General features: G+C 37.0%; 1 protein-coding gene across 4 annotated transcripts in view; it reads right to left on the reverse strand.

The window, feature by feature from the left end:
• The window catches only part of LOC100868848 (tubulin monoglutamylase TTLL4), a 162,408-nt gene that overhangs the window by 69,908 nt on the left and 64,555 nt on the right, over nt 1–27,945 (reverse strand). For 2 of the 4 annotated variants that reach the window (XM_086914651.1, XM_031919109.2), the window contains exon 1: nt 10,606–11,745. The exons of the other annotated variants lie outside the window; for them this stretch is intronic. The gene's annotated coding sequence lies outside the window, so the exon portion shown is untranslated. Of the gene's footprint in view, nt 1–10,605; nt 11,746–27,945 lie in introns of those variants that run through there. 4 annotated transcript variants of the gene reach the window in all.

The raw sequence follows: 27,945 nt of genomic DNA on the forward strand, positions 1-27,945 counted from the left end.
AATCCAAAATCCTAAAAATACGACCATCGATTTCCAATTGCAAACAAACAAAAAGCAAAAGGATGTATTAATGAACGCATTACATTTGAACGAAAATCGATAAACACCCATAAAGACACTCGTGCAACTCCATAGAACTGTCACAACAGTCAATGAAAGTATAATTAAGGCCCAGTAATTAAATACATTACACCTCGCTCAATATTAGTCATTAACAACTGTGTCATTAAGAACGTGAAAACAGATCGTACATTATCATACATACTTAACTGAATTAATTAAGGGCTATCTGCGGTTCGATCGATCGTTCTTGGATTGTTCCAAAAAGAAAAGAAAATCATCGGTAAAATCATCGTGTTTTCATAGATGATCGAATTTCCAGGATATTAAATATCCATATAATATTTTAAATAATTACAGAAGGATAAGATTCGCGAGATTCGTCGCAGATATTTGAAATTGATCGATGAGGCAAGAAATTCGATAAAGGCTGCCATCTAGCGGCCATCCAGAAAAGGGAAGAATTAATTAAGGGAAATCTTTATTAAATTTGGCTATCCTGATTGTAAATCGGCATATAAAGTAACGCCAGGTGCGGCGTTAATTCAGTGGTTCTGCAATCCGTATTCTTAACGTTCAATCGATGTCTTTAATTATCGTCAATATACTTATTTACCACATTGAATTTGTTCAAGAAGAAATATCGGGGAGCTCGTGTTTCCTTTTAACAGGATGTACTTTAGCTGCAAATTAACGAGACTCGAAACGAGATTGCAAGACGCTCGAACATCTCACAATTCGGATCGTGGAAAAAATATAATTTTTACAAAACACAGGAGGAGTGTTCTCGAATTTTTCGAAGAAAAGAGGGGTGGTGACGACTCGAGGAAAGATTGGAAAACAAAGTGTTGCAATGTTCGTCACGGGATCGACGAGTGGTAGGAAGGAAGGGGGTTGATGAGGGGACGAGTAGAAAATAGGAGGTGGAGCAACAGGGAGGGTAGGGTGATATCGTTCGAACGACTTAATAGTACGTTCCACGCTCTCTCGCGGCTATTTATAGCGAGGCAACAGGTTAACGCCTACATTTCAGGAGTACGAGTTTAATCGGCAAAGGCGTTTACAAGCGATACCTTGGGACGATTATGGCCGGCAGGTAGAGGAAGAGGATTTTTTTTTCTTTCTTTTTTTACGCCGTGAAAATTATGCCTCTACCTAATCACGACTCGCCTAGAGCTGTAAACACACGATGTGCCCTCTCAAGTGAGATCCGCTCGCTCGAACGTGAAATCAGTTTGATAGAAAGATGAATTTTTCTTTAAGTTACGAGTTATAATAATTCTATACCTACTTTGACACAAATTCAAAAAAAAAAAAAAAAAAAAGAAAACATAAGATTTTATTTCTAAAACAATTTAATCAAAATAAATAATCTATGTGTGTACATATATATATATATATATATGACAGAACTTTGACCTTCTTTGACTTAATTTTTTTTCACCAGAAAATCCACATTCCCATATCATATCACTCGAAAATCGAATGGCCAATTAATCTTCGTCATCGAGTCAATTAGCAACGATATTTGCGGCAATTTGTAATATTAATTAGATCGGAGCGGATAAAACGAAAGTATCGGGGAGAGCGCGGCGGTGACCGGTTAAGGTAATATTTCGCGTTAATTGACAGTAAAGACTTTCATCGGTCAAGGTATTACAAGGCCGTAAAACGCGGCGGAAACAAATAACGAGGCGGGTATCGGGTTGCGTAGAAAATCGAGAAGGGAAATAAATTAGGAAAAATGTCGTCGAGCGGTAAACAAGTATTCAACGCGTTAAAGGTGGATAATCGCTTCACGCCAGGTGTTGATTTACATCGAGTATCCAACACCGGTAGATTTCGTGACATTTGTTCATAAACGCACGTTGCAAAATGCTTGTCGCATCTGTCGCGGTTTCGATTGTCGACGATCCTGGATAAATCGTAATAAAGCGGAACGTAACCCCCTAAATGTGATTTAACGTGTCTCGTTCCCTGTTATTATTCATCTGTCTTCTCTTTCCCGCCCCCCTCCCCATGTTTCTTCGACATCTGACGTTCGATGATATTCGTAATACTTGGTTTTATATTTCGGATAAAATATTATTTGAAGATCCATATAATACAACGAGGAATATTTAGTGAGAATAAAAGTAAATTTAAAAGTTTTATTTACATCTATCGAATTATGAATGAACTTTTGTTCAACGAAACTGAAGCAAGCAACGGGTGTTGAATCGCAATGATAATTGCAATATCAAATATCATCAATACCGAGACTAGTTTTTTAACTTGGAAAGGAAAAGAATATGTTTCTCTTGAATATCCTTCGATTTAATCCTCTCCAATCAAATCGAGGTAAACAAAATCTCTTCGGACGTAAACGGTTCCCGCATGATTCCACAATTTGTTTCCACATCATATGCAAGCAAAGTTGAAAAGCCCGACGAGCAATGTAATAAAAGTAGCAACACAACCGGTTAACTGTAAATTGACGTGTCGAGATCGATCAAACCGATCTCGTATAACAAAACGAGGAACGCGAAATCTCTGGAGGAAGTTTAAATCTCAAACAAGAGAGAAAAATGACATCTCTAATTATCAATGGTTACCCTTCGTAGTATCTTTTATAGGTTAAATATTTTCTTCCGAATACAATTTTATTTCTATCTTAATTATTTCGAATCTGAAAATCAAACTCTAATAATTCGTAAATAAACGAAACTCTCAACTCTCTTATTTCTGTGCTTATCCCAGATAGAATTTACAATCGAATACAATTTGAAAATTAAGTGACAAATCTTAGGGATGATCCTTATTTTAAACAATCGCCAAGAATATGCGAATCACTCTCTACTTTCGATCAACAAATATTTATTTAAATAAATATTTCAACGTGAGATAATTAATTCATTAAATTGGAAAAAAAAAAAAAGAACGCTCAATCTCTTAACTTTCTCCAAGCATCCTAAATTTTCAAGAAAAGATCAAATCGATCCGAGCAAAAAGATCCAGAGGAGGACGAGCGGCGCGCACGGTGGTCAATCTTCCACCTTAAAGGATCTCGTTCTACCGGTCCTCGATCTTTTCCCTCCACGACACACGGATATCGGAGCTGTCACTCGTTAGATGTCTCCCCTCTTGACGAATCGCGTGTTCCTGCCACGGGAATAACGTCGCTCCTCTCGTGATCTTCTTCTTCTTCTCTGAATACTCGCAGAACGTGTATTCCTCCCCCCTTCTCCTACGATTCCTACGGGGTTGCAGTAGATATTCAGGGTGCAATGCACTCCTTTTTCCATCGAAACGAATCGATTTGTAATTCTGAGCGGTAACCCGGCTAGCGTTTGAAGAAGAGCGAATTTCTTTTTTTCGATTTCGTGTAAACGCGAGGCAATGTTCATTGGTTATACACGTGTGTGGTTTTAGATGACGTAAAAATTATTGATACGAGAGAATTAGTAATAAATTTTGGTAGTTGATGTGCAATGGAATTTTTTAATTACTAATGTAGATTCTTTTTCTTTTGATCAAATTATCTTTTGTGATAAAGTTTTTGATGTATTTCGTTAATAGATATTGCGTTTAAAATTGGATGTTTCGACATTCCGTCAAAAAGGAAAAGCATGTTTCAACGCTAATAACAAACGTGCATCCTAATTTCGGATAGAGAAAATACATTTGTATTTAATATATTTACAATCTAAATACTGTCATTAATTTATATATATATATAGATTATAGATTTCTTCAATCCACTTTTAAAAGAAAAAGGGATGAAGAATTGAGTGAAGAATAGGAAACTGTAAAAATTATTTCGTCTAATCCCGCTCGATGAACGTACGATCGCATTTGGCAACGGTCCAAAATGTACGATTGGAATAAAAACGTCTTCTCACGAGGAAGCGCCTCGTGAAATTGTGTCACACGTTCACAACTCGTTTATCGCATCGATTCATTGCACGAAACTGGCCGTGATCATGTCTTAATTGCAGCCGTGCACCGGCACAATAAGTTCATTTTTTTCGCCACACCTTTTCCCCAAAAACACGAAACCAGAGAGAAAAGACCAGGTTTGCCTTGCACTCGTCGTCCCTGTGTGTGTGTGTGTGTGTGTGTCTCCTCTCGGGCCCACTTAACCCTTCCTTATCCGTTGACCTCAATGACGAGTCGTTCGCACGAATTTGTGCACACGCCCATAAAGTGAACGGTGATCCGTCCGGGGAAAAAAACCCTAGAAATTAGGGGAAAGTTGGCAAAATTGCAGGTATCGCTTATGACGTTTTATATTGGGCATTTCCCGTTTTGTAATGTAATTTGCACGTATGAAAATCGTGGAAATTGAAGCTTGATGCTCGAGATACTTATTATGCGTTGTACGTTTAATCTCCTTCCAGGAACAGATTAATTCGTTATGATGGTAATTTGATGTGAAAATGAGGTTTGAGAAGTTTCTCTCATCGAATTTGTCTTAACAGTATATAACGATGGCTCCAAAAAAAAAAAAAAAAAAAAAGAAGAAAAATGGTTCCATTAATTGATAAATAAAAAATTTGCACGTCCAAATTTTTCTAACTTTTCGAATCTTAACTTACTTATTACTACAAATAACGAATCAGGAATCATTATCGATGCTAATACAAATTACGCGAAATCACTCCCGAATCGAATTTAAATTTAAATCACCATCAGCCACGAAACTTAATCAAAAAAATCGTACAAACAAATCCATATGCAATTCCATAAATAACATCGCCTGTTATTATTTACATCAAGTATCGTTCAATCCGTATATCGCGCTACAAAGGAGCAGGATATAATATCTGCCCACTTTTTTGTTTATACATGTCTCAATACCTATTTAACCGGCCGGCCACCGAAAGGCAATTTACGGTCTCTCCCGGCCGAAATTACGATACGGCACAATTTTCCTTCTCTCTCAGCCCCCCTCGAGACCAGTTTCGGCGACACTCGCATCCTTTTTTTCCACAGAGACGTCCGCTAACGCGACTCGGTCCCACCCGACCGTTATGAGGCCCAATTTTTTTTCGATCGAAAAATCGGTGCGTTGCGGTGCGTGCTGGGCGAGTACGAGTGGTGGGGAGGGGACCCACGGCGAGCGGAGGAGGGAGAAGGGCCCGAAAAAAGACGCACACGTTTCTCGCACACGACCACCACGCTCCGTGCACGCTTACGATCCTTCTTTCGCTTCGAAAGGGACCCCGGAGGGGTGAAACTCGAGAAAAGATGCATGCCGATCAGGGGGACAAATGTCTCCAATTGTCCGCCACGGAATTGGTCCTGGAGAGAACTGGAGGAGGGAGCTAATGTATGTACCTGTACGTACGTTTTCCGGGCCCTTTTGCATAAATACCACCGGGACCAGTGGTATTTACGGCGAAATTTGAATAAACGTGGGATTTTTCGTTTCGTTTCGATACTTTATTAATTGAGGGTTTAATTAATATCGTGAGATACGGAATGATAAAATTAATATTACTTTCTATTTAAAAAATTTAGAATTTAAAATTAAGCTGTTATTTATACGGGGATTATTATTCAATAAGTGTCAATAAGCTATCAGATATTTAACAATAAAGAAAAAAATAAAATAAGATTTGAGAGAAAAATATATAGAATAATTTATCATTACATTTAATAATAATAATAATAATTTTCACAATCAAGGATTAAGTTGTCATGCATGTATATAGTCAACAAATTCAAGTAATGAAATTATTCCAAATTATTTTTCCAACAATATATTGCCATTGACAAAAAAAAAAAAAAAAAAGGGAAAAAGATATGCAATGCAGAAATTTCAAAATCACGCGATATTCCTTACATTTTATTTTCCTCCCTACGCTACAGCATTTCATTAGCATACATCATTACCCTAATATCTACATACAGAAATGACCGGTTCCCAAACGTCATTATAAAATAGAGAACGAGAACCGCGTATAATCATCCTTTCAAAACAAACAAAATTTAAGCTTCGACAAAAAGTTAATCCGACACCGCCAATTAGATAACACCAAACGGATCACCCCGAGCGTTCGAAGGGGATACTTAAGACACCGAGAGGGATCGTTCGATTAAGAAACAACCGACCAAAAAAAAAAAAAAAAAAAAAAAAGTCTCATCGAAAAAATTTTCAAACAGAGAGGAGCAGAGAGGTTACTTACACGCCGATTATCCGCATCACCTACGAGACCTAATCAATATTATCGATCGAACCTCCCCCCCACCTCGAATCCCAACCTCATTCATCCCGTATAAATACCCATCACGGCGATCGATCAACATATTGCTATCACGGTAGCACAATCTGGTTCCACTCAGGGATAGCCAGCCGCATTAGCATAAAACGTCAAAACACGCCGATACTTTCCCCCGATCTCCGCCCCTCGCGCTCCTTCGAGGCGTGATTACCTTGCGAAGGGTTGCAGCGCGGTTGGAGGAGGGGGAGGAGGAGGTGGAGGTAGAGGCAGAAGGAAAAAGAGGACGAGGAAAGAGGGTTGGCAGTCGCCTCGAGAGAGCAGCACGAGGACAGGTGGCGACGAGAAACCAGGGAACCTCGGAGCCACCGAGTTCTCACGCGCGAAACCTCCAGCTGCCACCAAAGAGATATACACACGCTGTTGGGGCCGATGGCAGGCAAGCGAGCGAGCCGATCAACACACCCTCGAAAAACGCACCCGCGCGTACCCTGCACGCGTGTGCAACACGATTCTTCCACGTGTACCCGATTCTTTCACGGAAGAAGCGGTGGTCGGATAGATCAGCATAGTTTATTTAAGCGCTTTTCTCCGCGGCGCCCCCTCCCTCCCTCCTTTTACCGAGTTGTCGAGCAACGTTTCCCTCATTTTTTGCCATTACACGAACGCGTTTCTTCTAATTTGTTTTTCCAACAATAGATAAGTAGATAAGGATTGAGAATTTTCGTTATGTAAATATATAACGGAAGTAAAAATCATGATGAAAATTAGAAACATTAGGCTAAATATTTTCCATTAAAAATAGAATTGAAAGTATAAAGAAAAAGAATTTATACTTTTTAGGATAGTTAATATTCATCGAATGAAGAAAAAAAGTTCTAGCAAACATGGGTCGAAATATTAATATTTCGCGAAATTATAAAATATAGTACAAGATTGATACGGGCAACAAATATCTATCTATAAAATAGATTTTTCAGTATTTTTCTTCATCGATTTTCCCATCGATTATCTATTAAACCTTGATTCATCCAACCTACTTGCCTCGATTAAATCGATTTAAGATTAAAATATCACTGTATAATAATGCAATATAAATATTTTAATATGAGTCAATTTAAGCATAATCGTAACATAATAATAACATACTACTCGACACTTTTGTATCGTTTCGATAACATTATAATTGTTTTTCCCAAGAATATAAGCTGTTTATACGCAGCTTCGTAGATTGTTGAGATTTATACGTGTTTATGAAACGGTATAATAAAGAACACGTATATGAATAACAAAAAAGAAAAAGAAAAAAAATGAAAAAATTAATGTGACACTATATTTATATATAATATAATATAAATTACATTAATAATGTGATTAATGGAATCAATATAAATATACTGATTCCATAAGTATGCAGTGAACAATATATATCTCTGTATATCTCATCGCTGTTTGTTTAGAGCTTTGTAAAATTTTACAACTAAAAAACCCACATGAAAATTTGCTGATCAATTATAATATAAATCATATCAGATGCCAAAACCATCAAAGAAACTAATTAACCAATAAATATTTGCACTCGAAAAGTTGAAAATAAAATTTTAGAAAATGCCGAACAACGAACAGAAAAGTAAAATTTTTTCTCGGCAAGTCGAGCATTGGCATTCACCCATCACATGCACACGCGCATTCGTCCATCAGAGAAAGGGAGAGAAAGAAGGAAATATCGGGCGCAAGGCAAGACCGACAGATGCGTGCGGTTGGTCAGGAATCTAAATATCGCGGCCTTGTACACCACCCCTTTGCCACCCCTCTTGTCCCATTCATCTTGAGACTGACTCGACCATTAGCGGAATCCATTCTTCCAAGGATTTCGTTTAGCCGCATTTACATGTCTCGCTGTTCCAAGTCCATGAAATACGGACGTGCAACTTCACGATGAACGCATATTTCCCTACAATTTACTCGCGAGGCGCCATTCATCTCGAGCCGATTGCCCATTAGAGGAAGGGGCGATAAAGATTCGTGGATAGCGGTTTGCTTGTCTCGTGTTTTTTCAAAATAATTGAAAATCCGATGTCGAGACGCGTTTAAAGAAGCGTTTATACTTGGTAAGTTATGCTTACGATGTTTCGATGTGGAGCTATTTTGCTTCTCGAGTTTGAATAATAAAATTTTAATTCCTTTAAATGTATAAAAATAAGTAATCGTGTCAGTTTGAGTGAATTTTATTTGATCAATCTTTTCCCCCCACTTTATTTTTATATTCGTCCTTTCGTTTTCAGTATGCAGCAGAGATATGATATAGTGCAACGCGTGAAAATCGAAAAAGCTTGATTAATAAGAATAATCGTAATTTAATAAATAAGTAATAAAAAGATGATTAATATTGTAATTATTTTCTTTTGGAATAAATGATTATAGTTTTTATTAATACGTTTTTTTATTTTATTTAATTTATAGAAGACATGAAAAAGATTTAATAAACGTAAGTATACGGTTCGTGTACTATGATAAGAATGAAATATCTAATAAATTGAATATTATATGATATATGATAATAAACTATTAAAAAATTAATCTAAAAAAAGTATCTGAAATTTGTGATATCAATACAAGTGATACAATTTTGAAGAATAATTATTATACATCATTATGCCTATATTATTTGTTAAAAAACAGAATAAATAAACGTTTAATTAATTCGATAATTTAAATATTTAACTAATAGAATTCTCCTATTCTGATTTTTCGAAATGTTCAGAAAGAAAGATAAAAATATGAACACACGTAACTAAAAACAATAATAACAAAAATATGAACTACGTGTAACAAGTAAAAACCTGTATATAAAATTGAACAAATATATACAGTCATTACAAACATTTTAATATTACTGGCACAAAGAATTCATTTAACTCTTTACTCGTATCTATAATCTTGATCAATAATAAAAAAAAAAAACCAGATTCCAATTACACAACAACCCAGAGAAAGTAAAATTGCATCAAATTTTCTAGAATATAAAATTATCTCAACTTTTTTGTTCTCCTTTTATTTTAAATCAATACCTAAACAAAATAACAGATTGAAAGTACGTTGGTATAATTTAAGGGTGTCGAGAAGCTGTTAATTTGGAACGAATTTTTAGAAAAAAGTTCAAAAATTAAAATATTCCTCGGAAATATATTCTTGGTATGGATATTCGAGGCCAACAAGGCGTTAATGATCGATAGATCGAAGCGAGCCAGTTAAACGATCAGATTATCCGCGCTATAGGCCCTTATAACTTATTCCACCGATACGGAGTCTGATCGGATCGTGGTAATAGCTTCTGGTTACCGGCTGTAACCCGAAGCTCTCGATTTAGTTCGAAATCGATCAACGCATAGCGTATAAGAGCGCTATCCGCACGTTTCCTTAGCCATATTTAATACGGCCCAATCCCTTCAGGGCCTCCTATTTACGTGGAATGTAAATCACATCCACGGGATTTTCGCTTCTTATCGATCGTTTTCTATTTGAATACAGACATTTTCAATTCTGCTCCTCCCTCGCAGATGCGTCACGTACGAATCTTAATTTAATGCACGCAACGTTCGAATTTCTCGCGCGTTTCGGATTGTTAAATTGTACGTTACGTTGCTTGAATTGAAAGAACGAATCGTGACGATGTTTGATATTATATATGTTTAAGATTAGAATATTGAATAAATTATCTTTTAAAAGTCATTGTTTTATGTATTGCACTTCGTTCATTTTTATATTGATATTTTAAAAATATTCCTATGAATTATTTAATAATTCGATTAATATTACGATAAACCGTAAATATCTAATCTAAGAAACTAAATAATATTTTCTAACAAAAAATGTGCTTAATATTCAATATTTTTAAAATATAAAATATACACGCCTTATATTATACATTATATTTTTCATCATTAGACGTTTTAAAAGAATCGATTTTAGATTCTATCTGTTATGAATGATCAATATGAATGATAAATATATATATATACCTAAATATATATAAGAATAGACGTTTCATCAGTAACTAAAATTTTCGAATAGAGATACAATTCGAACGAATTGGAAAAAGCAAATAAACTGCAATCGCGTTCCATTTTTCGTTCTCGATTTAAGGTTAAGTACGCGGTACTACGGCCTTCTGTGCAACAAGTTATCCTTCTATCCCCACCATTTCATCAAATCAACACGTTTCTCTCTCCCTCCCACACAATCCTTTTTCCTTCACAGTTTGACGCACTGATGTGCTTCTATACGACTACATCTACCTGTCTCCTTTCATTCTTAAGAATATTCCAGTTCTTTTACTCACCTTCAACATACGGCGTTCTCTGTCCTTTGTTGCTTCTCGATGTCGACGTAACTTCTTTCCTCCTCCAGCACAACCTTACCACGTGCTTCTCTCGCACTCGTTTCTCTGATCCGAGTACAGGCATGTGCCGCGCATGCGCCAAGTGCTACCGTGCGCAGCTCGTGCTGCGCGTACGCCAGAAACGAGCGTCCTTTCTTTTCTTGCTTGCTCCCACCATGTTCACACTACTTCCTCTGCCGGCTTCTTGGCTTTTGCCGTACTTTCTATCCTTCTTTCACTCTCTTTGTTTCTTTTATTGGGCATCTTTTTCTATAGTACCGTGCGCAGCTCGTGCTGCGCGTGCGCCACCAAGTACCTATTTCTCCCCCTCTTTCTTCGTTCCCTTACAGGAATTTTCCATCTCACTTCTACAACTTCTTACTACGATCCTTCGACGATTTTTATCCTGTTCTTTGTTTGCTATCCTTTATTCTTACTATTTCTTTCTACCTAACAGTTCTCTCTTCCTCTGTTATACGATGGTCAGCTCGTGCAGAGCGTATGCCACGATAAAACATTCATTTTCTATCTTCTTTCCAATCACTATCCGTCCTTGTTGTAACTTGTCTGGTCGTTCTATCTTCCTGCACAGGTTTCGTAATACTTTTTGTCTTTCTTTCTTTTTTCTCTTCATCGTTTTACTTTCCTTTGCTAACTAAGCCTGTTCATCTCATGTTGGGTTTTTGTTTTTCTGTTGCACTGTGCGCAGCTCGTGCTGCGCGTACGCCACGGCCGTCCTTTCTTTTCTCTTTTGCTCTCGTTCGTCACCTCGCTAATCGTTCATCCTCTTCTCTCTTTTTACCTTTCTCGTTGTTACTTCTGGATTTCTTATTTTGTTTTCCTTGGCTGTTCTTTTATTCTTTTTCACTGTCTTCGTTACAATCTGCCTTTACCTTTGAGTGCGCGCGCATTTCGAGCTGAACGCAAATGTCAACCTTCTTTACTTCTATCTTTCTTTCTCGACGTTCCGATCCTTTCTTTGTTTTACTTCTTTATTACAGATTAAGAATTTACAATTTCACACGAGAATCTGATAGTTTCCGAACCAGAAATATCATATTAAAATAACGAACACCAATGTTTGACACACTTCACTGTTGCAACGACGCCGACTTCATTTGTACTAAATTTTCGTCAATTTGATTCCGCGCATGCGCAAAAGAAAAAGTTTTTACCAACTAAAGAATACTAAATTTAGCGGAAAAATTTAAAATATACGAAACTATTTGTTAAAATTAAATTAAGAATATAATAACTTTTTAATTTTATTTTTATATTTATTTAAATACAATTATATTTAAGAAAAATTAATAAATGAAAATAACTTTATAATAATATTTCATATTTATATTTTTGATTGTATCTTTTTAATTTTTATTTTTTAAATGAAAAAAAAAATAGCAATATGTTAAATAATTTATTTCAATAAATAAAATATTAATATCTTATGATAAAAGTAAACAATTATTTAACATATTTTAAATTATCGATAGAAAATCTATAATTTTCCATCAAGAAATTATTCCCTTCTTTATTTTTCATACAATTATTATTTCTTTATTTCCTCGATACCAATGAGAACTAAAACAATGTCAACATTCTCACATAAAAAATTCACCGCAGCAACATGTGAAATGTAAATTACATAACCGGCAGCTACTCGCCTTTTTCCACAAGGGTGAATGATACAAACAATATCGAAGGGGTGGAAGGTACCTGCCCTTCTGCGCACCCGATCCTACGCACGTATGTACCTGTGCGAACGTTGTCTCTACCCTCTGCCCTACTCGACTAAACGCGCATGCGCTGCCCTTCAGCTATATAAGAGGAAGACTCCTCATCCTAGCTCACACTCAATCACACCTACTCAAAACGTGCGCATCTTTAGAGATAGACATCGAATCACATCCATCCATAGAGATACGTGTTGCAATCTTGTGCACGTGTCTACCCCGTTCCATTTCCGTTTCATTTCGATTTCCCTTTACTTCTCATTCTCTTCCTCTCTTTCTCTCTTACTCTCTCTCTCTCTCTCTCTTACTCTCCCTTTTTTTCTCGCAAGAGATCTGCCTCGTATATACTTGCCATACTCGTCGTACATACATACATACCTATACATATACAAACAGAGAGGAACATACAGAGAGATCTACGTGAGGTACACGAATCGTACAATCGACAGGCCGCAAAGGCTTGCTCGATCAAGAAGACCGAGAGTCCACGCGCAGTCTGGTTTTGTAACGTCAGGAATCGCGACCGGTTTTTCTGCTGCATCGGCGTCACCATGAAAAGGCAAATCTCGAGAATAACCGTCAGTTCGATGACTGATCGACGTATTGACAGTGGGCTGTTCGCCAGACGCGCTATCAAGAATACTCTGTCGACCGTTCGAGGATTATACGGCAAGCTTCGGCGAGAGGTCATTCATGTAAACGACAAGATCATGCGGCAGAGTCGCGTTAACGAGATTGGAGGCAGGATGACAGCGTTCAGAATGCATATGGACGACGAAGAGCTGCGGAATCTGAGAAACGAGAATCTGGAAAACGAATTGAAAGAGCTGGCGATGAAAATGAACAGGAATTACTTCCACGATGTCCCGTTAGGAAGAAGACTACTCGACGAAGAGGAAGATGGCGAGGAAGATCGAGGAATCGAGGATCGATAGATACGACGATTAGTAAGGTCTTTCATTGTATTCCACGAATTTTAAATTTTAGCTTTAAGTTTAAAACGTCTTTCATGTTAGAAGTTAAGATTGTAGATTCGATTGCCATTTAACTCCTGGTTCGGAGCTTTAACTGCATTAATATCGAATGGATCGATTCGTTATAGTAAAGTTAAATAGTAGAATTAAGAGAACCATTTGCAATAATAGTAATTCTAAGGATGTTTTTTAAGTTAGATAATATTCTTAGACTGGTTTAAACTGTGATACTAAAATTAAATATATCCAGATTAATAAAGTATCGTAGTATATAATTGCTCGAACTTCGTTCGAGGATATAGGCCGCCCAGTGCATATTCTATAATCTCAGAAATTGTGATACTTGCAGAGAAAATTTTATATTATATCGATTTATTGACGTTGAAACTGTGATATAGGATAGGAATTCCAAAAAACTGTGATATTAGAGATTAAAAGAAATTGCAATAATAGTTTATAAATTAGAGAAACTGTGATAATAGAATGCTTTAAAGAAAATAAGGATTATATTGTAAGTAAATTCTTGATCTCATTAAATACGTGTCTTCCATAAAATTGCAATAATCTAAAAATTATATGTAGGAAAATTATAAAGAGAATATGTAAACTGTGATAATTATTCATAAGATTTACAATAATTTGTAAGTTAGAATAGAATTCATGGAATTATGGCTCGAGCGATATCTTGTGATACTTGTAATTATCCTGAGATCTACCTATTGATCCATAAAATTGAGTTTGTGTGTAAAGAAATCATTTTTGTGTTTTGGCTTATTCGTGAAATTTGTATTTTATATGTTTGTATTTCTCTGTTCTTTTTGTCGCTTTGTTTTCTCGATTTGTGCACTTTGATTTGTAATTCTTAGGCTTATTCGCACTCTTTTTTATACAATCGTCTAGCATTGCGTTTTTATATTTTTTTCGATTATATGTTTTCCGATTTCTTTTGCTTTGTATTTAAGATATGCATGTTGATTTGTATTCAATAATAAACGAATTGTGTGAATAATCATGAATTTATTATTTCTCATCCATTCCTCATTCCTAATTATTTTACCAAGAAAAACTTAAGAATTATTCTTTTGTTCCAAATTTCTAAATTTTCTAGTAAATAAAGAAAATATATACATATAAAAGATAGTATTCTTATTAAGAAAAAGAAAAATAAACACTCATTTCCATATACTTGTCCTATTGTAGTAAACGTATTTGAATTAATTATAAATTTAAATAATTATATTTAGTTTTTAAGCTTTTGATTTTAAATTTTAAAATCTTTGAATAAAATACTTAAATAAAAATTAGATAAACACACTGTTCAGCTAAATGTTAAAATTAGAAGAATAAAGATATACATAATTTCACTTAAAAATAATATTAAATTTATTAATGTTAATAATAATATTTATAATTATTGTAAATAAATATATAAAGACACAATAAAAAATTGTGATAAACAAAATAGAGAAGAGAATTGTTCTGCAATTTTATACAAATAAAAAATTTACAACAATATTGTGTAGAAAAGATAACTCTCAACCAAAAGAATATTTTATATGATTTGAAATATTTTTTCCCGCATATTTTTTCAAGTGTTGTGCACCATCTATTATTAGCCCTTTTAACTTCTCTAAACTGCATAGTTTGGTCTTGCTACGCTAGATGGCGATCATCCAAAGGGCCACCATGCCCTTCATATTAATAACCACAATCTATGATTTATTTAAACAATATTTCATTAATTTCACATACTCCTCATTGATAAATCCAATTTAATTTATTATTAAAGTATCAAAATACACAATTTCTCTTATAATGCACTGCAAAACAAATATATATATATATGTTTCATAAGAAATTATAGTATTATCATAGCATTATTATAAATTTTACATTCTACAATTTTGTACACACAAGATCGAAAATACACAATAAACATAAATAAAATTTCAATAAATTATTCCATTGATATTAATGTCAATTGTCTACACTTAATCATCACCTCAAGATCTCAAAAATATCTGAAACATTCAAATCGGAAGAGAAAGAACGATACTCGACTAGAAACTAGACAGATAACACGATCAAAAAGATACCTAAAACCATGATCACATTGACGCGTACAAACTGTACAACTGAAAATAGTAGCATCGAAAAAAGGAAAAAAAAAAGAAAAAGAGAGAGAGAGAGAGAGAAGGAAAAAGATTTTTTTACACGTGGAATATCTTGGTCGCGCGTCCTCGAATGGAACTAAGATTAATCCAGCGAGTTTTGTCATTAATAAAGGTGTTCGCGATTCATCGGTCGACATTCGAGCGCAGACCACAAAAGGGGAGCAAGGTATTGCGGTATTAAGTGACAAGACACGCAATCGTGGCACGAAAAAAAAAAAAAAAAAAAAGAAATGAAAAGAAAAGAAAAGAAGAGAAAGAGGGAAGAGAGAGAGAGAGAGAGAGAGAGAGAACGGTCAGACGGTGAATAAAGAAGTGAAACGAAAAGGGATGAAAAAGAGGAATAATAAGCGTTCGGTACGTTTCTAGAGGGATCGAAAAAAATAACTGACATGGTTCAGATTACGAGCATTAACTGTCATTATACGAGTAGCCAACTACCTGAAGGCTTTCATTATATTGCTGCTGATTCAATACAATTTTCCATTTAGATTATCGCGATGATCTTTCGCGGATCTAACCTGTTGCGTGGCCCTCAGGAAGCGGAACGTGATATGATCGGATCATGGTACGCTCCTAATGGAAAAGGAAACTTTCTCTCTCTCTGTCTCTGTTTCTCGCTGGGTCTGTCAGACAGATTTTCTACCACCGCATAAAAGAATTCCATTGGTCCACGGGGCCTTAATCTGAAAGTGGCGTAGTGTTGGGTTACGTTTTCGAAACTTTTGAAAATATTGTCAAATATTTGATGCCGCTGGAGGAGAAGGGACCTTTTTTTCAGTGTGGGCGTTCGTGGGGATTACGATATACGATACCGCGTTTCCAATCGTTCTTTGATGAACGAGATATTGATTTGGATCGATACAATGTCTTTCGAGGGGAATAATAATAGTTGTAATAATGCATTTGTGGTGTTGTGGGAAGTGCGTTTTATAAAGGGGATGGAAGAATTGAGGTGAACGATGGTATAATATTTTTTAAAGAGAGTAATTTGTAAATTATAAATGGATGAAAAATAGAGAAAATTCGAACGAGAATTATCATGCATTTTTTAAAAGGGATATATTTATAGAAAAAAAAAAAAAAAAAGATTTTTATTATAGTAATAATAATTTCTTTATCTACACACACACACACACATATATATATATGTTTCTGAATCGCAAACATCTTGGAATCAAGTGAATGCTTCTCAAAATGTAAAAATAACATCGAGATGTATTTTAGGACGAAGCACGAGGATCCTCTCAATTCCACTGACATTCGTGTCATTTTCGCCATGCGAGATGAATACATTTGAACGGCCCCTTCAGTCAGTCACGACGCATCTGAGCTTCTAAAAAGCCCTGCCATTGTCATGGAACCTAGCATTATGGAGTGATTTTCGAGTTATTCCGACTTATTCACTACAAAAGATGGTCTAGGCTGCGGATCTCTATTGTAACATCTTCCAACCAGTGGCGTCGCAAATCGCAAAACATGTACAATCTTCATTTTATCAAATAAATAAAGAAAATAGCACTATCGATGCATAAATGATGCGACATCGATTAAAAATTAACGAATAATTTTTTTTAATATCACCTTGTGGATAAATTATCCAATTTACCCGATAAAATGAAACAAACCTTTCTTCGTATAATATTTCGTACAAAAAATGAGAAACCTCGTACACCTTCTTTCACAAAAGTCTTAAAAAAAATTTAACATTCGCGTGACTGTTAATAATAAATAAAATGATATTTGAATAATGCTTACTTAGAATTAAAAAAAAAGTAAAGATTCACGAGAAATTGCGATTCGCTACGCCAATGGGAACCATAGGATCCAGAATAAACTGACTCGAGGCTCAACAAGCCATTCCCGGCTACAATATCATCGGGGAAGACAAATTTCTTAAAAATGTACCTTTTCGACTCTTAAAAGGGACAATTATTGTATTATTTGACGCCGTTTAAGCCCGGCAAAACGAACTTAAAGACTTTCCATGGGCCTGGATCACGCGACCCTTGTATTATTTCAAAGGATCGAGAATTCAACGGTGCGAAAATTCGCGTTCGAAAATGTTATTCTTCGGCACGGCTCGGAAATATTTTTGGAAATAAAATGGGATCCAGGTGGCCCCACGGCTTATTGGCTATTGATAATAGACATATTAAGTCACACACCCGTACGTCAAACTTCCATTTATTATTATTGGGAGAGATGAAAAGACGAAATCCGAAAGATGAAGAAAATTTCCACTTCTGCTTGTTGAGATAAATAATCCACCCTCGAAGGGTGGGATTTATCGGTGAACGTCGGGGAAGTTTAGACTTCTTGATTTGCACTATTGTGTATCCTACTTTTGCTTAAGTATTTATTTTCCTCCCCCATTTTCAATAAGTGATATTTTTATAAAATGATTCAAATACTTCGCCAAGAAGAAACAATAAGAAATTCTGTATCTATAATTTAAAGTATTTTATTATTTGACACCTTTCGTATTTCAAGAAGGAATAAAAAAATTCGAATACGAAGATTTCCTCAAAAAAAAAAAAAAAAAAAACGAATCGTAAACAACATTTCCGATTGAAGAAGAAATCTAACGCGTCTGAAAAAAAAAAAAAAAAAAAAAAAAATAATAAACTTCTCCTTGCACAAAGCGTCAGCAACTTCAAAAGAAACGTGTGACGCAGTATCACGCCAATCCTCAACGAAATTTTCCAAGCGCTCGAACGATATACGAAGGCACTTAACGTCCAAAGATGCTCGAATCACCGAATCTTGCCCCCTTCGCCACTTAGGTATCGATTTTTCTTGCGTTTCGTGACACAATCGTGGCACAGACGAGCCCTCCCTCCCTCCCTCCCTCCTACTCACGTACCCTCGAACAATTCGTACGAAGAAGAAAAGAAGAAACCGAGAGAAGAATCGGTTCCTCTACCCGCTTTTTTGAGGCGAGCCGTAGAGACTCTGATTCTTTTGTGAACACGTGCACACGAGAAATCGTAAATCTAACTAAAGAAAAACCCCCTATACAGAAAATACAGAAAGAAGAGAGGAGGGAGGAAGGAAGGAAGGCCGGCCGGGATACTTAGGGCGCACCCATATACACGGAGGGCTCGTGGAAACCTACACTAAGTGGATAATGGGCCATAGGCGTAATCTTGCCACTGTAACGATACCTGCCATCATTTTTAGATACGTTTATAGGGGAGGGAGGGGGGGGAGAGGCAGTGAAACGGGCGAATTACGACTATGGCCCACGATCCAAGGGATCGTCCAGGCTAAACTTACGAGTCTAAGGGTGTATTGTTGGCTATTGTAGAAAGCGGCTGAATGATAGAAATATTTGTAACTTCGCGCACCAAGGTCTAGGAGAGGCTCGAGTACACTTTCTGCCTCTGGAGAGCAATGCGTCGGTTATCTTTCTGGCCCCGAGTGGTGTTTCGAGTAGTGGTACTTCCACAGGGAGATCCTGCTGCCTCTTGAGAACAGATAGTGCCGCTTCAGATTTCATTCTTGTTCTTGGTCATGTTATAACGCCTCGAATATTTGTTGTGCTTCTCTAATGGATGCCCCTATACGCTTGTTATATTATTTGAAGTTAAAATAAAATTTGAGAAACGCAAAATTGATCCTCACGGTTGAAGAATTAAGTCATTCTCGCGTCAAATTATAAATTTTGACGAGTTTGAAATTATTTTTTTACGATGAGTGAATGAATAATTTGACTTAAACCTATGATGAATATATAAAGTAATAATTAATGAAACGGAATTTCCTAACAGCCCTAGATTTGGAAACTCTTAAAGGATGTTCATCAGCAAGAAGGGGACGCAAAATCTACAAAGTATTTGATGAAATGAGCTGAGTATATTTGATCGAAATAAGAACGATGTTGTAACAGGCAATGGGTTCTTGAATGATAATCATTTACGCGCACAGGTATATTTATAAATATACATATACAATACCTGCATGCAACTAACAGAAGCTATTACGAAAAAATTCAGGATAAAAAAATCTTGCCGCAAAATTGCAGCTTTCCTCTCTTATGAAAATTCAAATAATGAATATTGCATAATCAAGCGAGTCGACGAGTCGAGGAGATTGCAAATTGTAGGTACCATGTGGGTACGCCCCTATAATAAATCCTAAAAGTGATTGGAAGTTCGCCATACTCTTGCAGAAATTACAATACAACCGTCTCTACAAATCATGCAGTGATTATTCGCGAAACGCGTATTAATGAGCTACGATGACAGGTAGTAGTTACAGAAATAATGGAGAGAGAGAGAGAGAGAAAGAGAGAGAGAGAGAGAGAGAGAGAGAAAAAAGGAATTGTAGTAAAGATGAATCCATTAATCATCATTTTATAAGACGTAATCCATTCTTGTGTCGCTTGGATTCATTAGGAATCCTTCATTTTCCATGATTCTTTCAACAAGTTGATACTTGGAAGTAAATATGCCAAGATGTGGGTATAATTTTTGTTTTCTTACTAGCAATAAAGGAAGATAATAAATTATCGAACACCATAAATTAACGTTACTTATTTGTACATATTGTGCGAGTTATTTGATTAATATTTGTTCTCTCTAAATCCTTTTAACGATTCTCCTCAATTAAAATATGTTTTATTTAATGTTAAAACCTTAATTCAAATTTCCCTAAATTTAAGTCACGATTTCCCCTAGACTTTCATCTCGTTTATCTATCTAGATTTACTTATCCAAATAACCGAGCCTCGATGTGTAATATTAAAATTTTTGTCTAATCAATATGAGGATAAAACACAATGTTTTTAAAAATTCTAAAATAATAATTTCAAAAAAATTAACGAAACGTGAAATTTATTTTATTATTCTCTTCCTTCTGTAAAAAAAAAATAACTTTTCTACGAAAGGTACGAAAGAAGGTAAAGAAAAAACACAAGCACAGATATCGATCAACACCCGTCTAACATTATCATTAATTATCATAGTAGTCACGAAAGAACTAGACCTTTTTAAATTTCCGACACGAGGACTGTTAAGCGACAACGGCGAAAAACTGACTGGTAATACGATCTTTCGTTCACAAAATCTTCGTCCAAATGTTTTCGACGAGTGCTCTAAATATATAGATCTATATTTTTCGAGCGTTAGTCTACCACCTTGCGACAGACATTTGGTGAAACATCCGTAAAAAAAGAAAAAAAAAAAGGAAAGAAAACACTAATAATACAAAAGGTATATCGCAATAAATTCTAACCAAGAATGAAATCTGACTGCTCGAACTGCTCGATATCGCAATTGCAAATTAATGATATTCAAATTTTGGCCAATCATCTTTACACGAGACCTTCCTTTCGTGTAAAATCACTACTTACGGACTATATAATCGAGCCGGAATTTATAATTCCTTTCGAAAATTCATAAAATTAAAAATATGAAAATAAGAAAAACACCAGAACTGAAATTCAATATTATATTATTATGATATTTCTCCACTCAACTCGTTACTTACTTATAAATCGATACATACGACGAATTTGAAATATTTTCTTAAATGTCAGACAATAAAAAAAAAAAAAGAATCGTAAACTCATTTACTCATCGTCCATTCGTAATTTTGTCTCAATCGACTCTAAAACCAACTCTTCCACGAATACCTGTATCAACATACCTTTAATATATAATTAAAATTCGAGCGATATTATGATGAAAAGAAGTCGTATTTCTTCTAAGATTCCACCGGTGTGGAAAATCAATTCTCAGCCGAGGAAGATCCGTTTTCAAGGAGCGAAGCGGAACGAAAACGAGAGCAGTTTCGTGATCGTTAGGGGGTCGCAAGTGTCTGGCGGTAGTATATTTGTCAAGGGCGGGGAGAAAGGGGCAGAAACGAGGGAGAAACCGAAGGCAGTTTCAACTTTCGACCACGTGTGTCTCGCATTACGGACGTGGAGCACTTTTTTTCCCCCTCCCCGACGACCACGTCGAAATTTTGCGCACATGCCTGGCCACTGGCGTGTCGAGAGTGCCCCTGTCCCCCGGGCCAATTATCGTTGGCCTCGAGTGACCACTTCCGGTCCTCTTTCACCGGTAACCTCTCTCGCCTAACCGACGACGACGACGACGACGACGACGACGACGACGACTACCACCTCTCTCGTTGGAACATGATCACCTGACTCACTGCCTTCTTTTTTGCCAATCTTTTTACCACGAAGATTTCTTACTTCCTGTTTACTCGCTCGGGTAAAAATTTTCTTTTCTCTGGATGCGTTGCTTTGTCTTTTTTTTTTTTTTGAATGAATGGAATGAACAAAATTTTTCTTTGCTCAGAGTTGGAGATTTTCGATCGAAGCTTGAACAATTTGACAAAGTGATTTTGGCGCAGCTTCTGTTGTTGAATAACATCGAATTACTTTTTAAAATAGGATGTAATCATTGTTGTACTGGTAGTGTCTAAGGCACGCTAGTTAAGGGAGGGAGAATTTCTGAATGGGGCGAGAGTAAACAGAGAAAATGAGAAAGGAAACCTTGGCATAACCCTGATCCAATCAAGTAGAAGTACACCAATGAAACATGATCCACTTGGTTTTTTTTACAATTAAGATTTCATGCTTCCTCGTTACTTGACCGTGCGAAATTATATACATATATATATATATATATATGTATGTAAAAACTTGCAGTCATTATCGGATGGAACTAATTACGTTTCATTTCAGCGGTATCATTATTGCATTAAACTCGAATTCCCGTGAAATGCTATTCGAGATTGCATTTCATTGTAATTGCTTTTTAAACTTCTTAATATCTTCCGATCGCTCGATATCTTTTACAAAAAAAGATCGAGCCGATATTGATAAAAAAAATTAACCCAAGCAATTATAATCCCGTGTTCCCATTCGATTATACGTACTGCAGAATTTTTTTTTTTTTTTTACATTGAAATAATTAACGCGAGAAATCACTCGTATATTTAAAATTTTTGAAGAAATTAAGATAAAAAAGATGGATATTTTTAAATTAAATAAACAAGATTTTCAATTTTCGATCCAATAATTTCGTCCAAGTATCGTATACCGTAACACAACTTCAACTTCTCCACTTATCACGAGATATTCGTCCTTCCATCGATCTTCCATTAATATATCGAATCGAAATTTGAAAAGAAATACCATAAAAATCAACTTACTTAAAAATTTTTTTAATATTTCAAATCGTTGGTTTTTACTTGGAACGCGTCCCAAATTCGAAAGGAAAAAAAAAAAAGAAAAGATTCATGGATCGAGAACACTCGTGCCTATTAATAGATAATCTCTTCTCAGCCACGTTCGAAAAAAACGTTTCGAAAAAAAGGATCGAGGTTTGAGAGGAAAAAAAGCGAGTGATCACGTGCAGCCACACACGCGACGTGGGAAAAGGCAAGATATGGTGGAAAAAAAAAAAAAAAAATTCGAAAAAAAGAAAGCCAGCTTGACAGCGGCGTCTTAACTATTGCCGTGACCCAAATCCTCGGATTAAATCGTATCATCCCTCTTTCTTGGATGACCCACTCACTCTCACCGATACCTGAGATTTGAGGACGCGAGTTTAATTATTTTCGCCTGAGATATCTTTTGTTTCGATTCTTCGATCGAAAACTCATCAAGAATATTTTGCTTCGCAAATAAAAACATTTCGTTTTTAGATAAGATAAATAGTGTTAGATGTATAGTGAAAAAATAATTAAACAAACTTTCTACTCAATTATTCGTAAGAATATAATCTTTTCGTTCGAGCGCAAAATATTGGAGAAAGAAGAATCAAGCTCAGAAAACTAAATCGATATTTAATAATTTTGAGCTTGAGATAGGTGCATATTGAAAAAGCTTGTCGATGAAACGATTTGAGACAGGGATTCGATGTAATAAATCACGAGTTGAGTTTCACACGACGTTACAATGTGAGGTTTCGTCTGATTAATAATCCCCTGTAACGTGATATTTACCTGCCTATCGCAATTTGAGAACGGAAAGGTTTCTTCCAATTTAAGTTTTTAACGATGAAACTAGATATTCCAGATGAATTTACAAGGCAGGCCGATTCCGTTCGAATTTCATGCGTTGCACGCAGCAATGACGATTTAAGGAGGAAATCCGAAAAAATTGCAATTCCTCTTTAAAAAAAACTTATAACCACTCCACGATACTCTTTCCATCTTTTTTCGGATAGGATGCATCATAACACTGTGAACCAGTCGTGTCAAAAATATTGTATCGTATAAAGTTTATCATGATACTTCATCGTCCAATGCTCGTCACAGCTAACCCCAAGCTACATCCCATATTCACTTAAACCGCCAAAGAACCACCACTGCTCGACCAACAAATCCATTACCTGGGCCTTAAAATCACGCGATAAAAAGAAGAAGAAGAAAAAGAAGAGCATGAAGGGAAAGAAGGAGAGTCCACCTGTTGCGGCAACCCCAGAGAAAGAGAGAGAGAGAGAGAGAGAGAGAGCCCTCTTCTTTCTAATCTGGCCTAAAAACACCGTGGATTCACGCATTAGCCCTGCTACCGCCGTTACACCTATCCTCAGATCCCCTTTCTCGTCCCAGTAATATTACACGCGGTCACACCTGCGACTCCATCGCTTGGAACGGAAGCGGAGGAAAAAGACAGCGACCTCTAAGCAGACATTGGCAGCCATTTCTCGACCCACCACTCCGGATTACTATAATTTTTTCCGCCAATCTTCCTTTTTCTGCTCCCTCTCTTCTTCTCTCTTTTCTTTCTCTCTTTTCTTGAATCATGGGCGGCCATTTAGTAGACACTGGAAACGTTGCACAACATACAAAGAGCGACTCTCGTTTTTTGGGAGGATCCAAGAAAGACGGTGTCCTCTCACAAATCTGTAATCCCGGCATCCGGTTTCACGTCTCCCCATCCAATAGCGTCCCGACGAATGATCATGTTGGAATATGGAATTTGGATAAATACATTTGAAACTGTTGTTAATTAATTTCGATAAACAAGAATTTTTCCCTTCCACAGATTAACGAGGTGGAAAAGAAGGGAGCTAGTTTAACTCGCCATTTGCTCCCAGGTTGCCTCTTTATCCATCACCGGTTAAATAGATTTCCAGCTGTACACGTGTTCACGAGTGAAATAGTTGTCAGTGCTTCCTTCTGAGGAGGCACAATGACTAGCGGAGGGAAGAAACGAAAAAGAGCCGATACTTCTCGAGAAGGGGAGGAAGAAATATGGAACGAGACGCCCCTGTGTTTGCTTGTGTTTGCTCGACCTCGCGGAAAATCCATTGAGCCTATGGGCCAACATTGGCTGCGTGCACCCCATTGTGGCAGGCCACGGTGGTTGTTATGGTTGCCCGTAGGATTCTTGCCCTCTTGTTTGACCTAGCCTCGGGGGTGTAAACGGGGCACGAGGGTAGGCCACAGTCAAATCTCGCCTCGATCCTCGACCAGACCTCCCTTTGTCGTTCTTACGAATTTATGCCCCGGGATGGGCATCGATCTCCCTGAACGAAATCAACCTATTCATCCGATTCGACCGCGTTAAAGATCGATTAGCGGGATAAATACGTTTGGGGAGGTTGGTTTCGTGACTGTTAACAGCTGGATCTAATTAAGAAGTGTCGATGAAATATTTGCGTTTCCTGGGGTTGCTTCGTTTTCGAATTCTTTTAATTTTTTTTCTCTTATGGGGGTCGTTTAAAAGCGTTTCGTTGTAGTTTCGACGACGTTTGAAGTTTACAGTATGGAAGAAATAGAGGGAAATATTGAGAGTAAGAAAGAGAGGAGAGGGAAGTGATTTTTGTAAAAAATTATCTCGGTTAAAATTAAACCATTAATGACGAACTTATGATATTTATGAGGAGGGAATAAATCTCATTATCCGATAATTAAACGAAATTCACCGGCACGGTCATCGGTAATCCGAGTGGCAGCTGTTCGAGAATTGTTACGCTTCCTTTAAAACCAATTAGTCGAGTGTCGCCACAGCTTGACTGACGTTCGTTTATCGAAACGCCTCGTTAGAAACCAGATATTTCAGATAACGACTCAACGGCTGACGACTTTATTTCGATCTAGAAGTAGTTTAAAGTGGACGGATTGTGTTCAACCAATTAAAACATCTTGTTTGATCTTTTCATCGATCCGAATTCGAGTTTCTTCATTCCCTTTTCATTTTTTAAATTGCGATTTAAAACCTTCAAACAAAAAAACCTAATAATTCCAACCACGCAACAAAGAATCAAGAAAGCCTCAAGCTAGAGAAACGTTTCGTTCGTAAATCCTGCATGAAAAATAAAAAGCATCGAACCGTCGCAATCCATTCTCCCTGTGCAAAAGGTATCGACGTGAATCCTCTGTGAATCCAAGGTGACAGCAACCCCCCGACACAAGTGACCACCCCCGCGGAGCAACCTACAAACTGGCTGACACAACGATCAGTGTGTAACGAGAAGAATCGAGGAAGGTAACAATGAAATCAAGACCCGGAGAAGTTGCTCGAGTCATCTGCTCTCGCTATAAGGGGAACACGAGCGAAAGAATGAAGAAGGTGGGCAAAGGAGGAGGATTGGTCACTTTCGATGGAGAGGTATGAATGGTCCAGATCGTGCGTGAACCAATCTACTTGGGCCATTTCGCCAGCCTGTCCCATTCTTCGGTTTAAGGTGGTCAGTTTCACAGAGACGTCGACGAGGATGAAAATATTTGGCGATGACGACCATTGTTCGACCATTCTGTGTTACGTATAATAAAGAGATACGTAAAAAAAGGAAGAAACGGATCGAAATTAAATTTTGTGAATTAATTATCGTAAAGGAATATTTAAAATTATTGGAGAAAGATTACATAGATTGATTTAGATCAAGATAAGTAGATAATTAAAATATATTTATATCATGCTACGTTGACACACTGTCAGATAATTATCGATTTAAAATTATTCTTCCCTCATTAAGAGAAATGAATCAGATTGAAAACTGTAATATTCTTTTTACCATATCATAATCTCGATCAAACTCTAAAACGACCAAGAGTGTCGTCCAGTCGTAAGAGGATCGATCGAGCACTGCCTCGAATACTTAACGAGCTGCCTCGGGCTGGCTGCATTCATCCAAGGTGAACCGCGACAAAGGGGCGATTTTCACAAAGATGTGCCTGTCGACGAAAATATTTAACAACAATCGTTATTGTCCTGGACGAAACGCAGCAACAGGGTCCGAAAATCTAAAAATTACGCGGAACTAGATCTTCGTGACAAAAGCGTGTCCCCGATTCACGCCGTTCTTTCGACCGAACTTTGCCCAAAACGTGTTCCTTTTTCGATCACTCCTCGTTTCAGAGGATACTTGTTACGTATTATTCAGTAGAGTAATATATTCTCGAAGCAGATGCATTTTTCACCTACCTTTAGAGCTTTATCTAAACTACCTTCTGTTCACGATTTTGTAGAAACATCGAGCTTGTCGTATGACAAAAAAATGAAAGTAAGAATACACAGAAGAGAAGAAGAAGAAGAAGAAGAAGAAGAATCCATGGTAATTTAAATAATTGTAACGCATAATGATGACATTTAATCTATCGATTATATCATTATCGACATCGATCATACTTAGACGAAATAAGCGCGTTGAAATAACGAATCTACATTCGTCAAACAAACACTAATCAAACCAAAATCTCGATAACTTTAACCATACAACGATCGATAATCAAGCGCACACCCTCGAGCATAATTGAACAGCGGCAAACCATCGCTTCGAACCAATCTTCTCCAAGATCGCCGCGAGGAGAATGAAAATGGCGTCAACTACCTCCTCTCCCCCTTCTTTTCTCCCGCCCTGTAATCTCGAGCGGCCGTGACAGGCGACCAGAAGCGGGGTGGTGCCTCATCAGGCCCATTAACAGGCCTTTGGTGTCATTTTCGACGCTCCCGGACTCGATCATCCGCGATGATTCCCCATCGAGAGCCCCCCATCTTTTCACGGACGAGAAACGTGCCGCCGCCCTTCAACGAGAACCCCTCGTTGTCGCCACACCTCGAACTCGCCCACGAGAGGAGAAGAGGAGAGGAGAGAGAGGAGAGAGAGCGGTTAATAAAAGTGTGGTAAAAGGTACGTAGAGGAAAGAGGCCAAGGATGGATCTTGGACGAAAGGATATACGGTTGAAAATGTGGGTCTAAGACTTGGATTATTATTTGCATGCTTTTGCTGGCTCCCTTTCGACGAAAAGGGAGTTCTTCGATCGTGGATAATGTCAACGGGGAGTGGTCTCGGGCTCGCAAAAAAGCGATGCAACGTTAAAGCGTGCGGGGATCGGAGATTGGTTTCAACGGCTGCCGATTTTTGTTTTTTGCATATCGACAGAGAGTCAGACGAGCGAGTCTCGTCTGGAGAGAAGGATTTTATTCCTCTTTCGGGAAACGATCACGTATT

The sequence above is a fragment of the Apis florea genome, unplaced genomic scaffold (assembly GCF_048593485.1).
Source record: "Apis florea isolate Af1SG1 unplaced genomic scaffold, ASM4859348v1 contig_3696_pilon, whole genome shotgun sequence".
Lineage (NCBI taxonomy): Eukaryota > Metazoa > Arthropoda > Insecta > Hymenoptera > Apidae > Apis > Apis florea.